The sequence below is a fragment of the Antedon bifida genome, chromosome 7, assembly GCF_963402885.1.
Source record: "Antedon bifida chromosome 7, ecAntBifi1.1, whole genome shotgun sequence".
In the NCBI taxonomy this organism is placed as follows: Eukaryota; Metazoa; Echinodermata; class Crinoidea; order Comatulida; family Antedonidae; genus Antedon; species Antedon bifida.
In genome coordinates, this window is record NC_136232.1 from 13,748,378 (window position 1) to 13,763,321 (window position 14,944).

The 14,944-nt window shown below is 33.6% G+C and overlaps 3 protein-coding genes across 3 annotated transcripts in view; 2 read left to right on the plus strand and 1 right to left on the minus strand.

The window, feature by feature from the left end:
* Positions 1-14,944, plus strand: part of LOC144849172 (uncharacterized) — a 137,840-nt gene that overhangs the window by 7,077 nt on the left and 115,819 nt on the right. The window lies entirely within an intron of this gene.
* Positions 9,040-14,944, plus strand: part of LOC144849222 (soma ferritin-like) — a 144,065-nt gene continuing 138,160 nt past the window's right edge. Inside the window, exon 1 of the mRNA XM_078706284.1 lies at positions 9,040-9,043. The gene's annotated coding sequence lies outside the window, so the exon portion shown is untranslated. The remainder of the gene's footprint in view (positions 9,044-14,944) is intronic.
* Positions 12,424-14,944, minus strand: part of LOC144849185 (cleavage and polyadenylation specificity factor subunit 6-like) — a 158,421-nt gene continuing 155,900 nt past the window's right edge. The window contains exon 14 of the transcript XR_013613954.1: positions 12,424-12,436. The gene's annotated coding sequence lies outside the window, so the exon portion shown is untranslated. The remainder of the gene's footprint in view (positions 12,437-14,944) is intronic.

Sequence of the window (14,944 nt, forward strand, 5' to 3'; positions counted from 1 at the left end):
TACAATACAATTGGATTTATGACGTGAATTGTTTTTGACTTGTCTATTTTACTGCAGAATACACTACAGCTATTCCAGAACACTTTACTTTGGATATTAAATTTTATTACGATTTACGATATTCTGTGTGTAAGTAAAATGTAAATAGCCTCACAAAAATGTAAACAACTTTTCATTTCTGCGCGTAGAGCGTATAACATCTAGCGTGTTAACCAATAAAGAGACGGTTTTGCCAGATCGAGTCACATATAACATGGTGTACCACAGACTTTAGATCAAAAAAGTTAAATTTGATATTCCAGCCTTTATTTTATTCACAAGTTTATCCATGGTTTAATGATTTCAAACTATTTTTTAAATAGTGTCTTGACTTTTCCCTTTATCCAAGAACTTCATGACCCAATAAAATCTCAGGCTGGACTCATTTGGTGGTTGTCCCAGTGGACCAGTTAAGTTCATTCAAAATACCATGTAATTCACATGTTCAATTTAGCTGGTTTCCCTATAGACTAAATTTCATTCAGAAATACCCTCCTTTATAATATTACTTAATATTAGGTCAATATAGTATTTCATGCCAAAGTTCATGTCTAGTTTAGCATGAATTTTCAGAACAAAATAAATTTTTTAAGAGCTTTGTCTTACCAAAATATATCAGACCTAAAAAAAAGAAATGAATAGACATACAGTAAACCATTATGTCTAATATAAAATAATATATGAAATTTTATGTTTGAATGTATACATGATGACAGTTATCGGTCAGGGGTTTTTTCTTTCTTTTTTTCTAAGGCACTTATTTAGTGGGAATATATCAACACAGCGTAAAATATTGTAAATAATACATATTTAGTTTATTCTGTTGTATTATTTACAATATTTTACGCTGTGTTGATATATTCCCACTAAATAAGTGCCTTAGAAAAAAAGAAAGACAAACCTCTGACCGATAACTGTCATCGTGTATACATTCAAACATAAAATTTCATATTATTATTTTATATCAAGTGTATCATTGCCATTGGATTGGTTGCATGGAGGATTTTGTATTATCCCCATTCAACTCATGATGATATTCTCTCCATTCAACTCATACAAATTTAATTTTTACTGTACGTATACCTGTTATATAATTTAAAGCTTTGTCTACACAGTTATCAAACTAGTTTGACAAAGAAATGTAATGTGCCCAAATGTGGTAGTGATATGATGTCATCATGTCCATATTTGGGCACATCATATTTTTTTGTCACATAAAGTCACATAACTAAAGTAAGCTCTGTCTACACTATCAAACTTTATGTGACAAAAAAATGTGATGTGCCCATGTATGGACATGATGATATCATATCACTACCATATTTGGGTATATCACTACCATATTTGGGCGCATCAAACTTTTTTTGTAAAACTAGTTTGATAGTGAAGACAGGGCTTAATTAGCCTTTATTCACAATTGTAGTATTATTGTATACTAGCACGTATTTGTTGTGAGGCACGCAGACTAATATTCAGACAACTCAATCCAATCTACTTTTTTTCTCAAATCGTTTGACACTATTTGAACTTTTATCTTTTTATTTTAATCTCTGAGAAAACTTTTTTCTGTGACAGTAAAGTAAGAATTGAATGTATTATAATTCTTTGGATTGGTGACCCTTTCATGACCTCTGAATTTAATCTTGTTTTATTGGTAAATTTATAGCAACATGAGAATGGAATTGTGCCAGGCTATGATTTATTGAATGAAACCACTATAAAATTCTTTCATTTTACAAGCAAGTTTACACTTCTTTTATTTTGAGTGTAACTTCCATCCAGACACAATAAATATAAATTTCTATCATTTTGTTTCAATTCAAGAATTTGATTCTCCACAACAAAAGAGACTAGCTCCAACTTGTAGGACAAGGACTATGGACGGCCATTAGGGCCAAAATAGACAAACGTTGCCGTACGAACAATTCCGCTCCCGTAAACCAAACTAATGGCGACATAATTCCTCGAGTGACAAAACAAATATTGCCGTACGACACACACATTGCCGTATGGTTAAATTGCCGAAAGGACAAAATTGCTGTAAGGACAAATTGGCGTAAGGACAAAAATTGGCGTACAGTCGAACTAAATTTAAACATTGAGGGCAGCATAGTCATGGTTAACAAGATAATCATGGAAGCGAGAATTGTAACAAACTTTGGAAACAGAATTTAGCGCCTTGCAACTTCTTTCGAAAATGAGGAAATTAATCTAAATCAAGTGCAATATATTTTAGATGGGTTATGTAGAGATGCCACACAATTTGAACAATTCTCGAAGTTGATGACTCTAATCAATCAAAAGTTTCACGCCACAGAAGTTTCGTTTCCTGTTAAGTTGCGTAGTGGTTGCATGCTGCCCTCAATGTTTACATTAAGTTAGACTGTACGCCAATTTGTCCTTTCGACAATTTTGTCCTTACGCCAATTTTTGTCCTTTGGACAATTTGACCGTACGTCGAATTAACCATACGGCAATTTGTTCTTTCACCAAGTTGTTCATACGGCAATCGAGGAATTATGTCTTTAACGCCATTTGTTTGGCTAACCGTAGAGGATTTGTTCGCACGGCAACGTCTGTCTATTTTGGCCCTAATAGCCGCCCATAAAGGACACCTATGTTGAACTGGACTAGAAATGGGATTTGGTATACATTCATCGTAAAAACACTGTTATAACATCAACAGTTTTTTTTGGCTCAAACCGGTATTACAAATGGTTTCAGAAAATTACACATGAAATAAACCCTTATCTCATACTGGTACAGTAGGTTAGGCCTAGCCATTAAAAACATAGACTATAAAGAGCAATCAAAATGACATGTTAAATAGTATAATTCAGTACTTTTAGGATAACTAACACTGGCAGAATCAAATTTATAGAAAGAATAGAATACACTAATTTGCAGCTTCATTATTTGCAAATGTGGTAGGAGACTGCATTCAAATAAAACCACAGACAGGTTCTTTGTTTCATTCGATACATTATTATCTGGAACATCAATTCACATTCATACATACATATGTTCAATATAATTACACCTGGAACACCATCGATTCACATTCATATGTACAGATGTTCAATACTGTACATTTTTATTTAGAACATCATTGGTTCACATTCATATGTACAGATGTTCAATACTGTACATTTATATCTGGAACATCGGTTCACATTCATATACACAGATGTTCAATACTGTACATTTATATCTGGAACATCATCGGTTCACATTCATATACACAGATGTTCAATACTGTACATTTATTTCTGGAACATCATCGGTTCACATTCATATACACAGATGTTCAATATTGTACATTTATATCTGGAACATCGTTGGTTCACATTCATATACACAGATGTTCAATACTGTACATTTATATCTAGAACATCATCGGTTCACATTCATATACACAGATGTTCAATATTGTACATTTATATCTGGAACATCATCGGTTCACATTCATATACACAAATGTTCAATATTGTACATTTATATCTGGAACATCATCGGTTCACATTCATACACAGATGTTCAATATTGTACATTTATATCTGGAACATCATCGGTTCACATTCATACACAGATGTTCAATATTGTACATTTATATCTGGAACATCATCGGTTCACATTCATATACACAGATGTTCAATATTGTACATTTATATCTGGAACATCATCGGTTCACATTCATACACAGATGTTCAATATTGTACATTTATATCTGGAACATCATCGGTTCACATTCATATACACAGATGTTCAATATTGTACATTTATATCTGGAACATCATCGGTTCACATTCATATACACAGATGTTTACCAATCAGCATACATGAAGAAATAAGCACAAAACATAAAAAATGTACATTCACATTGAGTCGTCTGGTAAATTAACTGGCAGTTCACGGCTCCGAGCAAACCAATCTCAAATTCTTCATAGCATTACAAGAAATCTATCCATAAACCTATTACAATATCATAAAAAACTGAAAGTGAAAAAACTTTAAACACTATCCATTACAAGAACAGGAACATCCCATTCTGGCGCCATGTTCTGTAACTAGCATACCTACGGTATGCACACATGTGTGAATGACCATGCATCATAAAAATCATAATTAAATAAACTTACTTATGATGGGAACCTACCTGCATAAGTGCTCCAGTCTCATTTGTGCAGATTTCGTGAAATATGTTGATTATCTTGAGCATGATTATGACTTTTTACTTTTTTTTTGTACATAATTGTTGTTTTATGTTGTATGTATATGTAGATGTATTAAAATAATAGTCACCAAACTGACAAGCACTCGCTTCTTTTTGGTGTACTGTTGGGTGATTTGTAAAAATTGTAAAATTGAAATTGTAATTGTGAATTGTGAATAAAGTAATTATAATTTTAACTTTGTACAGTAGATCAACTAACTATCAATTAACCAATTAGTGCTGTGGTTATCAACAAGGGTTGTGCAATGCATACCCTAGCTACCACACATTCCTTTCTACATTTGTTTTCATACATTTGTTTTCATACATTAGGTCATCAATACAGTACTGTAGTTGCAGTACCTTTCTCATAATTTTATCATCTTTCTTCCTTGCACTGGATGGATGGCGTGTGGCTTGTAACTTTGTATCGTAAACCTTGATCGCATTGGACATTTGGTCAAATTAATCGAGTCACCAGCTAAAGTTACCAACAAAAGTCCAATCCGAATACTGGCTACAATTCTAATGGTTACTTTTACAGACCACTGCCTGCCCAGTAGAACTTACCAGAGTCTCAGTAAACTAACCACGCTGGCTAAAAGTCCAATCCGAACGTGTTTGTTTTACAAAGTTAAATTCTGTTAAAACCATGATAAATAAATTAACTGCATGAAAATATGCGAGTGCGATGACATTGGTATAGTTAACCATGATTAAATTTACCTTTTTTCAAGTCCAGTGCGAAAAAAGGCTAGTACTGTAGATAAAGTATATTTAAGTGTTTAAGACAAGTGATAATATTATTTATAGTACAAACTAAACATGGTAAACAATAAATGTGTAATTTATGTCTCAGTGTATGCAAACTTTTAAAGTATCAATATAGTTAGATAAAAAGCTTTTATTGTTTGCCTTGGCATAGTGACTTAACTGTAGGCCTAGTAGTATACAAATTAGCTTGTGTGCATGTGCATGTTTCAGAAATAGTAGGGTTACCCTGGTGTTTTGGTTCATTTGATTTTTAGTTTCTGTCTTTAATTCACTGCATCAGCTAAAGACTAGTTCAATCTGTTTGAATGGAAACCACAAGAATGGCACTATGTCCCAATGGAACCAATAAGGATTTACTTAGCAGAAGACTGAAAAGTACAGGGGCCGGATTTGGATGAGCAAAACTAAAATTTCTGGATAGGTATGACCCATTTGACTAACCAGCAGTTACTTTTAGAAAACTGTATCGGCTGCCAATGTTGATTTGATTTAAGTTTAGAGCGAATGATTTTCATATGTATTTCCGACTTTTCTGCTCTTTCTCTATTTTAATGAATAAAAGCATGTAACCAGAATACGCCCTCTCTTGTTTGGATTGAAAATGCAGAGATAAAATGTTATAGCGCTGCCATCGCTAAGAGAAAAAAGCAAGGATTTTTTGTCTTAAGACATAATTTGCTGCCCTCTATAGTTTAAGTTTTCGCATGCGCAAAGTAAAATTTACCTAAGACAATTTTTCTACTAAGACTGTTTGATGAATAAGCTTAAGTTATTTGCTGACTCGCTTCTTAAATATTTAAGCTTAAGCAAAAATATAAGAAAATATTGATAAATGCCAATCCAGGTCTTTTGATTTTTTTATTTTTTGTTGACTTGTCTAATAATAATTGTTCATTCTGAAATTGTTTTATTATTTATTCAAATTATATAGTTGAGCCATTGACTCGAAATCCATGTTAACTGGTGTTTTGTAAACAGAATTAATGAGCGCATGACTATCGTAAACGTTGAGCTTGGCTTCCACTAATCTTTTCCTGGTTAAGACCTATGGAGTTGTGCCGCTGTGTACAATACAAAGCATAACTCTGTAGGTCTGAACAGTCCCTTTGTCTAAAAAATGTCTTATGCTACGTTGTTTTTTTTCTACTTTTTAAAATGAACATACTAAATATAGTATTAACTATAATGAAATTGGAAAATTATGGTTTTGAGAGCATTTGCTTTTTGGAAAGATTTGAAGAATACATACACTCTAAAATAAACATTAAACTGTAAAATTGCAAAAGTGTCATAGACTCACAAAGAAAATTTATGTTATGAAATATGTATTTTGTCATAACTATTTCAATTCAATAAAGCCTAATCAATAGATACAAGGAATGACTGTCATACACTAAATTTGATTATCTCTTTAGTTTTGATCTAAGCTACTTTATTGAATATAAGTACAGCCTATAATTCTCTGCCGTACTACGCAAGAACCACCAACCAGTAATAAAAAAATAGAGTTTTAAACTACAGTATATAAATGCTCTTGGTAAATTCACTTTTGTAAAATGATTTAGTTGAAAATTGTGTGGCCACCAATTACTGTACATGTTCTTACAATTTTGTCCAAAAGGTGAATTATCACCCTCAAGCTTAACTGGAAAATGAGGAAATTCGGATTAGGTACTTTATATGGATGTCAGCCAGCAGTAGCACCTTCAGGTCAGAACACCAGGAGACGATCCTCAGCTACTCTTTTTCGAATAGTGTACCAAGTTCTTTAACATGCGCTATATATACACGTTAGCCTAATATTAGTATGTAAAAACTACATAAATATTTAGCTTACTAAACTAAAAGTTCATACATAACACCAAAAAGTCAATCAATTTAAATAATTGCGACATCCAATTTAACTGACTTGCACCTGTTCACAAATGTACAATTGTGTGTGAAGAAAGTTGGTATTATACTGTAAATAAAATTACTTTAATTCATGAACACAACAAATTGAGAAAGCATCATCACTGATCATCGTTGTGTTATTAATTGGTCAGTTTCAAATCGATAGTTGATGAAGACAATCATGGGATATAAATTTCAAATTGGTTGTGATATTTTTAGAAATGTGTGTGCTGCCCTCTATTTTTAATATTGCCAAAAAGTAAATTTCAGATTGGTTGTGAATGTGATATTTTTAGAAATTTGTGTGCTTCATTCAGTGTATGATATCAATATACAGTTCAATATACACCCTCAGGATCAGAAAAAATGATCACTTACGGGAGGTTCTGCCAATAGAGGGCCAAAATCACGTATTATGGCTATGCATGTTATTTTTCGGCGTTCATAACGCGACAGGCCTTTAAATTCTAATTGTATTTTATTGTTTATGATTAAGTGGTTTATTTATGATTTTCAGACACATTTTAAAAGGTTTTATCATGAAAATGGTCAGTCAAAATCTGAGTAGTTTTCATCTCATCTAAAAAACACAGAAATGTTCTTCACAGAAATGTTTTTATAACTGCTTCGAAAATAAAGCTAATATATAAAGCACAATAAGTATCAAAATTGTATTTTTGTTGTCAAAAGTCAATACAAATTGTTCAAGAGGTGGTCACGTACGGGAGATACCAAATGCACTAATTAGATAGGAAGAACAAACAGGCTTTTGAAAGTGCGGCCGCTTACGGGAGGTGGCTGCTCACGTAGGTTCAACTGTATTGTAGTCCAGTCAAATATCACCCTCAACATGGCATAAGCTACTACCCTAATGAAACTTACATAGCTGCTACTTAATGAGTTACCAGTTTATGTTGAATTACTCTGGCTCCTTGGCCCCTATACGCCACTGATCAAGAGCAGTGTTGATCCTTCACTTGACCCAAAAGCCAACCCTGAGTATTCTTTTAAAGATTTGTCTGAATCATGATATTGCTACACACTGGCTCTACAGAATCCATATACTCTGCAACTGATTCATACTACTGTATCATATTTGGGCACATCAAACTTTTTTTTATAGTTGAGTTCCTATTCCCAAATTGCACTACACTATTATTTTCAGCATCTTACACCCATATCTTGTGGCTATTGTCTCCTCTGCAAATAGCTGGAAATGTATGATTTCCAGCCATCTAGAAGGAAATGTTCCTACTCCTAGGCCAAAAAACCCTCACCCTTCTGCTGATAAGTAATACTTAGACCTAGAGGTCAAACCTCTCACCTTAATTTACCCTGGATCATTTAAGGAAATAAAATGATCAAATAACTGTCATCAGTTGCATTACACTGGTTTTATTTCATGTGTTCAATAAATCATTTTAATTTTCCAGTAAAGCACTGTTTATTTTTACACAGATTTTCAGAGAGAGTTTTATTTAATTGTTCATATAAGATGGCAGTAGACTGGTTTTGTTATAACAAAGACCATGTTACAGCTTAATAAATATCAGTTGTATGTGGTTGGTTGTGTAATAACATTATTATCCATATGTTGTGTTTACGAAAAAAAAGTATCCGGAACAAACTACAAAATCATCAAATCTAGTTAGCAGTTCATGAAAACTGAACGGTACCGGATAATAATTAACATTTTTGGGCAAACATAGTACAATTTTTTAGAATTCTCATAAAATCTGAAAGGTCACATCATTGTCCTGAAGGACTGGTGCGTCAAATTTGTAGGGCCAACTACGGCCTCCAAAGCCTCACTAAATCCGGACGAACAGTTATTAAAAACTCATATGGAATTATTAATTACTCAGTTTTCCGGTGACAACCCCGGAATGCTAAAAAAAAATATTATCAGCCTGGGCCTGGCCTACTAAATGGGTTTTTACTTTGTTATTACTGAGAGTTGATTCCATTGTTATTTAATTGCATGATTCAACTCCTTGTACCTTAATATTTATTATTTCAAACATTCTAACCATCAAACATGTGAATAATATTTTGTTAAAATATCTTCTATCAATTATCATCAGTGTGTACAGGGTTTGTTTACTAAAAAACCTTCAAACACTGGCCCGGTGATGCCAAGTTCCTGGTGTGCCATGTGCTTTTTTGTCTGTGAAATGTCTATTAAGTGTTAAAAAACGTTAATATTTTCTCAATATCAGGCATTTATAATTCAATTCTTTTAGATTAGAATTTTGTGAATATTCCTGTGAGAGATAGACTACAAAAACCACCGTTGGTGGTATGATTTCACTTTAAGCCAATCAAAGCGGAGCTTTTCCGTGATGATCGGCAGAGTTCATGTTTGATTGATTTTGGATTCTGGTTTTTGACGCAAATACTCATAAGTGGAACATTGTATCTTGCACATGGTCTCTCTAGACTAATCCAGGGCCGGATTCAACCGATGGATGGAGATTGGCATAGCCTCACACCTTATAGTACAGCATTATTGCATTTATTGTAATACAGTACGCATTGAATGCAAAACACTGACTCTGTTTGAAGAATGATCAACAATCAAACAATCGGTGGTTCCCACAGAACACCCAAAAAATGTTTCGTGACCTGTGTTTTTTACCGCCGGAAAATTACGATTGCTGATATCTGATTTTTGCGCAATACATGGGATTGTCATTTACGGCCAATTAGAGGTGCCATTTATCACTTTTTTTTTTATGTGCGAGAGTACCATTTCCGACCATCTAGGGGTATCATTTACCCCATGGTTGGGCTTTGGCAAGTGTACTTGGTGTCTGGTCTGGAGCGACATGCTGGATCCGTCCCTGTGATCAGTGCTGCACCAGACTCGTGTTTCTGTTCTAACCTCTCTCATTAACCTTTTTGGTAACCTGTCATTTACTTTTATTACTAAATAAGATTAAATTTCACAAAGTTTGTCAACTAACTTTATTCCACTGATGGTTTAGGCAATCTGAATGCACTGTATATTTGCATGGGTATTTTTAGCTATACTATTCATCATCTTATAATATTTCAACAGTTTAATGTCATATTTTATTTCATTATTAAAAGCTAGTAGACTTCCAGGCTACATATGAATATTTACCTTATGTTGCACATTTTTTTACACTGGAATTTAAACATAATGAGGCAATTGCTACAGTATGATTAAAGTCTGATCCTGTGCAGTATTAAATGTGTAAGCCTACATGTTTAGGAGGAAATTATCTAAGAATTATAATAGACATTTTCAATGTGTGCGTGTCCATGCTCTACAGGCACATGTATATGTCCCTAACTCTTAAAGACATTTTAAATGTGCTGTGTCGCTGCTCTACAGGCACATGTCTGTGTCCCTCTCTAGACATTTTTAATGTCTATCTAATCTAAAGATATTATATTTTTAAATGTGTTTATGCTCTTAAGACATATTTAAGTGTTTTTGCATTAAGTGTTCCTGTGTCCCTGCTCTAAAGACATTTTAAATGTGTTGTGTCCCTTTTCTAAAGACATATTAAATGTTCCGTGTTCTTACTCTAATCTAAAGATATTTTATATTTAAGTGTGCTTTTCCCTGCTCTAAAGACATTTTAAGTGTTTCTGTGTCTGCTGCTCTAAAGACATTTAAAGTTAATGTCTTGCACTATAACATTTTATAATTTAAAGACCCCTTCCCTGCAATTTCGGACGTTTTTTGGAAAATAATACATATATATCACTTTAAAAACATTAAACCATGTCATTCCTTGTCTTAAATGTACGTTTTATGGTAAATTATGATAAAAAGTGAGAAACAATGCACTACCTAAGTAGCTCGCGGCGATCAACCTCTCGTGGACGGTCTTAGGCCTAGCCTAGCTAGGCTTAGTTTTGTAGGCCTAGCTGGTAAACATCGGTAACGTACGAACATCGTACGCTAGCTATATACCTAGCCTGACGTTGTATAGTTGCTGCATTAATTGTCTTTCTATTTTTGTCAGACTCCGTTGATACAAATCGGGGAAAACCCGGTATTTTTCGCTGAAAAGTTAGGAGTCTTCCATTTGTTTTGGCCTCACGATCGATCGAAAAGCGGGCGAATTACAGATGACAAACAAAAATATCAATCCGCGCGCAATGCATTTTGGGATTTGTAGCGGGCCGCTATAATTATTAGAATCGACTTATTTTTCACATTTTTAACCGTTTAAAGACGAAAAAAGTTATCGCAATAGGACCATATACCGTATATTTCGGTGTATAAGTCGCACTTTTGACACGCAAATTTGACCTCTAAATTAAGGGTGTGTCTTATACACCGAACATAAATGCCTCACCACACAGATTGTACATATCGTCACCTCGTTGGCTAGGCCTGAGTAGGCTAGGCCTAGGCCTAGCTACAGTGTATTAACGTAACGGCAACCTGCTTCTGCCTAGTTTTCAAGGCATTTTAGCGCGATGTTATACTAAATATGATGAAAAGATTTGTTCATTATGGAGCTGTTTTAGGCGCTCCGATAACATTTCATTTGTAAACATTTACGATTGGAATAGTATTTATTTATTATTTATAGTTATACGCACGATCGCCGACTGCCGTACCCCCAGCGCAAGCCCTTCTTGGCGGCCACATAGTGTACGGTATTCGACTAGTATATTCTCCAGTTGATTATAGCATGGACCTAGCGTACACACTTCTCGGATACATAGATACTAATCGAATACGATTGTCCGTGAAAACGTGCGCCCTCTCGAAATGATCGAGCAAGGCTAGCCCACACACGTGCGTGTTACACACACGGTCATGCACTCGATGTTGCGGGTGCGAAACTCATGAATAACAAGGTAGAAAGAACTTGTTGAGGCTGGGCGCGGCCGAGCCTAGGTAAGAAAAAACCTAAATAAAGGACGCCGTTGTAGATATAACAAAATATATTATTACAATAATATTGATTACAATTTAAAAAAACATTGTTTTGATGAAATATAAAGTGCGTCTTATACATCGACGATATAAAAATTACCGATATTTTACTCTCAGTTAGTGGGTGCGTCTTATACACAGGTGCGACTTATACACCGAAATATACGGTAGTATTATTTTTACATTAAATATAGTTTTTGATCTTAAATTAGATCTAAAAAACGTAGGGAAGGGGGCTTTAAAAGAGTGTCCTGAGATTTTTTAGAATTTATTTAAAATGATATTAGTTAATAAGATACGTTAATTAGTATTCATAGTTCCTTGCAATATATAATTAGTGTTGAGTTCCCAATTAATGTAAGATTTAATTGAAATCTTGCGTTTGTTTCATAACTTAACAACTGCTTTTTTAATGGAATATATTGTACTTTTGCAGTGAATACCACAAGGTACCGTTATATTTAAAAAAAGCTTTTGATGAAAACAAAATTAAATTTTGGTTAGGAGTGCTTGACCCTCAGTTTATTCTGAAGCATGGTTGTTTTTTTTTTATCACGGATGATTAAAATCCAAACAATTGGCTACAAAAACTAAAAATAAGCTAAAGGATTTTTGTAGACAAATAGTGTTCATTGTTGTTAAAAGTACATTTCATTGAATACAATTACACAATCATTTTATTAGCTTACAGTAACCACCTCTTATTATCTGAATAATTAAGAGGTGGTTATAGTTGATTGGTCTTTCAACATACAATTTGAGTATTTAGTACATAGCTGTGATGGGTTGTTCCATTATATTGATGATGATGACGTGAGTTTCAGTTTATTTACCTTTTCTGTGCCTGAATGTGTCAGTTTACAGATTTCTTCATGGAATCATGTTAAACTAAACATTATTTTGAATTTACTGTATACAATAATGATTGGATTTGTTTATACTGTAGAATTACGGATTTACTCAATTAATTATTGGATTCTTTTGTTGATGATCATTTCGATAGGAGTTAAAGTTGTCTTTGGCAGAAGTCCATGAACATTATACTTTATGATTTACATAAACAGTTGATTGATTGATTGATTTATGCAGCTGAAGTGTTAACTTTCACCATCTTGTAATATCGTATTCATTAGTTTCAATAAATTAACACCTGTGGGAATATCTTTGATTGTTGTGCATTTCACTAGCTAACTCTGATAGGTAATGTCATAAGTTGATGATTTTTATTGCAAGACAGTTTGTCATCTTGAATGCTAATGGTGCACTGTTTGCTTGATTTAGTTGCTAATAGTTTGGAATTATACTATAAATACTTGCAAAATGATTTACTGTAATAGAAAAAAAGTAGAAGAAACTTTCGAACATATCAAATAACAGGAACAACACAGCACATAGAATATTTTCAACATTAACAACAAAAACTTTGTCCACATCATTCACGAAGACAGAAACGGTAAGCATTCATGTTTGCTCAACACAAATCGTTATGAATCGGAAATTACTTGCTCGACGGAAATCTGTGCCGGTCATTTCAAACATCCAGGATGAAGAAGGAAAAACTCTAAATATTGAAGGCACTTTAAAAATATTTCAAGAAAAAAATGAGAGACAATGGAAACATAATGATTGGTTTCATAAAGTTTCAAACAGACGTCGTCGTTCATCAATGCCTGGTGAGCCACAAGAGCTGCTGGTTAACCAGACGTCCTCTGATGAGGATTATGATTGTAAAAGAAATTCGCTAGATAGCCTAAATACCAATGATAAAAAGGTTAGTACCCAGTATAATGAACATTAAAAGCAGTGGAATTTGAATGCAGAAAACAGTTAAAAGTTCTCATTTAGTGTATTCTAGTTAACAAATTAAATTAAAGTTGTAAATTCCCTTTCACACAGAGCTGTGATGCTATAATAATGCTACACTTCTTGGGCTTTTAGGAAATGTTTCTCATTCTTCTTTCTACCTTGCCACCCTGTTGACCACAGTTTACGAAGCCATTGATGACAGGAAGCAATGTGATATTATTTACACAGACTTTTCTAAGGCGTTTGATCTTGTTCCTCATATTTACTCTTATTAAAATTACAACGTTTTGGTTTTCATAATGATTTTATCTCCTGGTTTCGTAGTTATCTTAATGGTAGGTTCCAGAGAGTGGTCATTGAGGGTATATCCTCTGAATGGCTTCCTATTCATTCCGGTGTCCCTCAGGGATCGATTCTTGGTCCTCTCCTTTTCAATCTTTCTGTCAATGATATCCCAAAATTCTTCACCCACTCCAGATGTCTTATGTTTGCTGATGATGTTAAGCTATACAAAATTATTGGTAGTGTTGAGGATGCTGACAGGCTTCAGGTGGACTTGGACAAACTATGTTCTTGGGCAGCTTTATGGGGTATGTCCCTCAATCCAGTAAAGTGCAATATTTTAACTATTACTTTGAAAAAGAACATTTTATTTTATAATTATTTAATTAATGACAATCCCATTAATAGGGTGCAATCACAAAAAGATCTTGGTGTTTTTATTGATAGTTCCCTTTGTTTTTCTTTTCATATTGATTATCTTGTTGGCAAGTGCAATAGACTGCTTGGGCTGATGTGGCGTAATTGTAAACATTTTGACAGGCAAACCAAAATCCACCTTTAATATTCAATTATCCATCCCATTCTCAACTTCAGTTCTGTTATTTTTAATTCTATTTCGAAAACTCAGTCTACGCGCATTCAGCGTCTGCATAACCGTTTTTTACGCTACATCAGCCACAACCAGAATCCTGACTTTCATTTCCATGTCCGATCTCCTGAGTCTCGTAGAACCTTTTTTGATCTTGTTTTTTTGTATAAATGTATTAATTCTTTATTTGACTGTAACTTAGTTAGTAATTTTTATCTTAGAGTCCCTAGTCGTCGTCGAAGAAATACTACTTTTCATATTCCTTTTAGTAGAGTAAATGTTTTAAAAAATGGTTTTATTAGTAGATTAAGTCAAACTTATAATTCTTTTACTTTAAGAAACCCTGAGTTAGATATCTTTAGTAATAATTTCTGTAAGTTTTGTAACATTGTTAGTAGTTTAGTTTAATGTTTTTTATTGT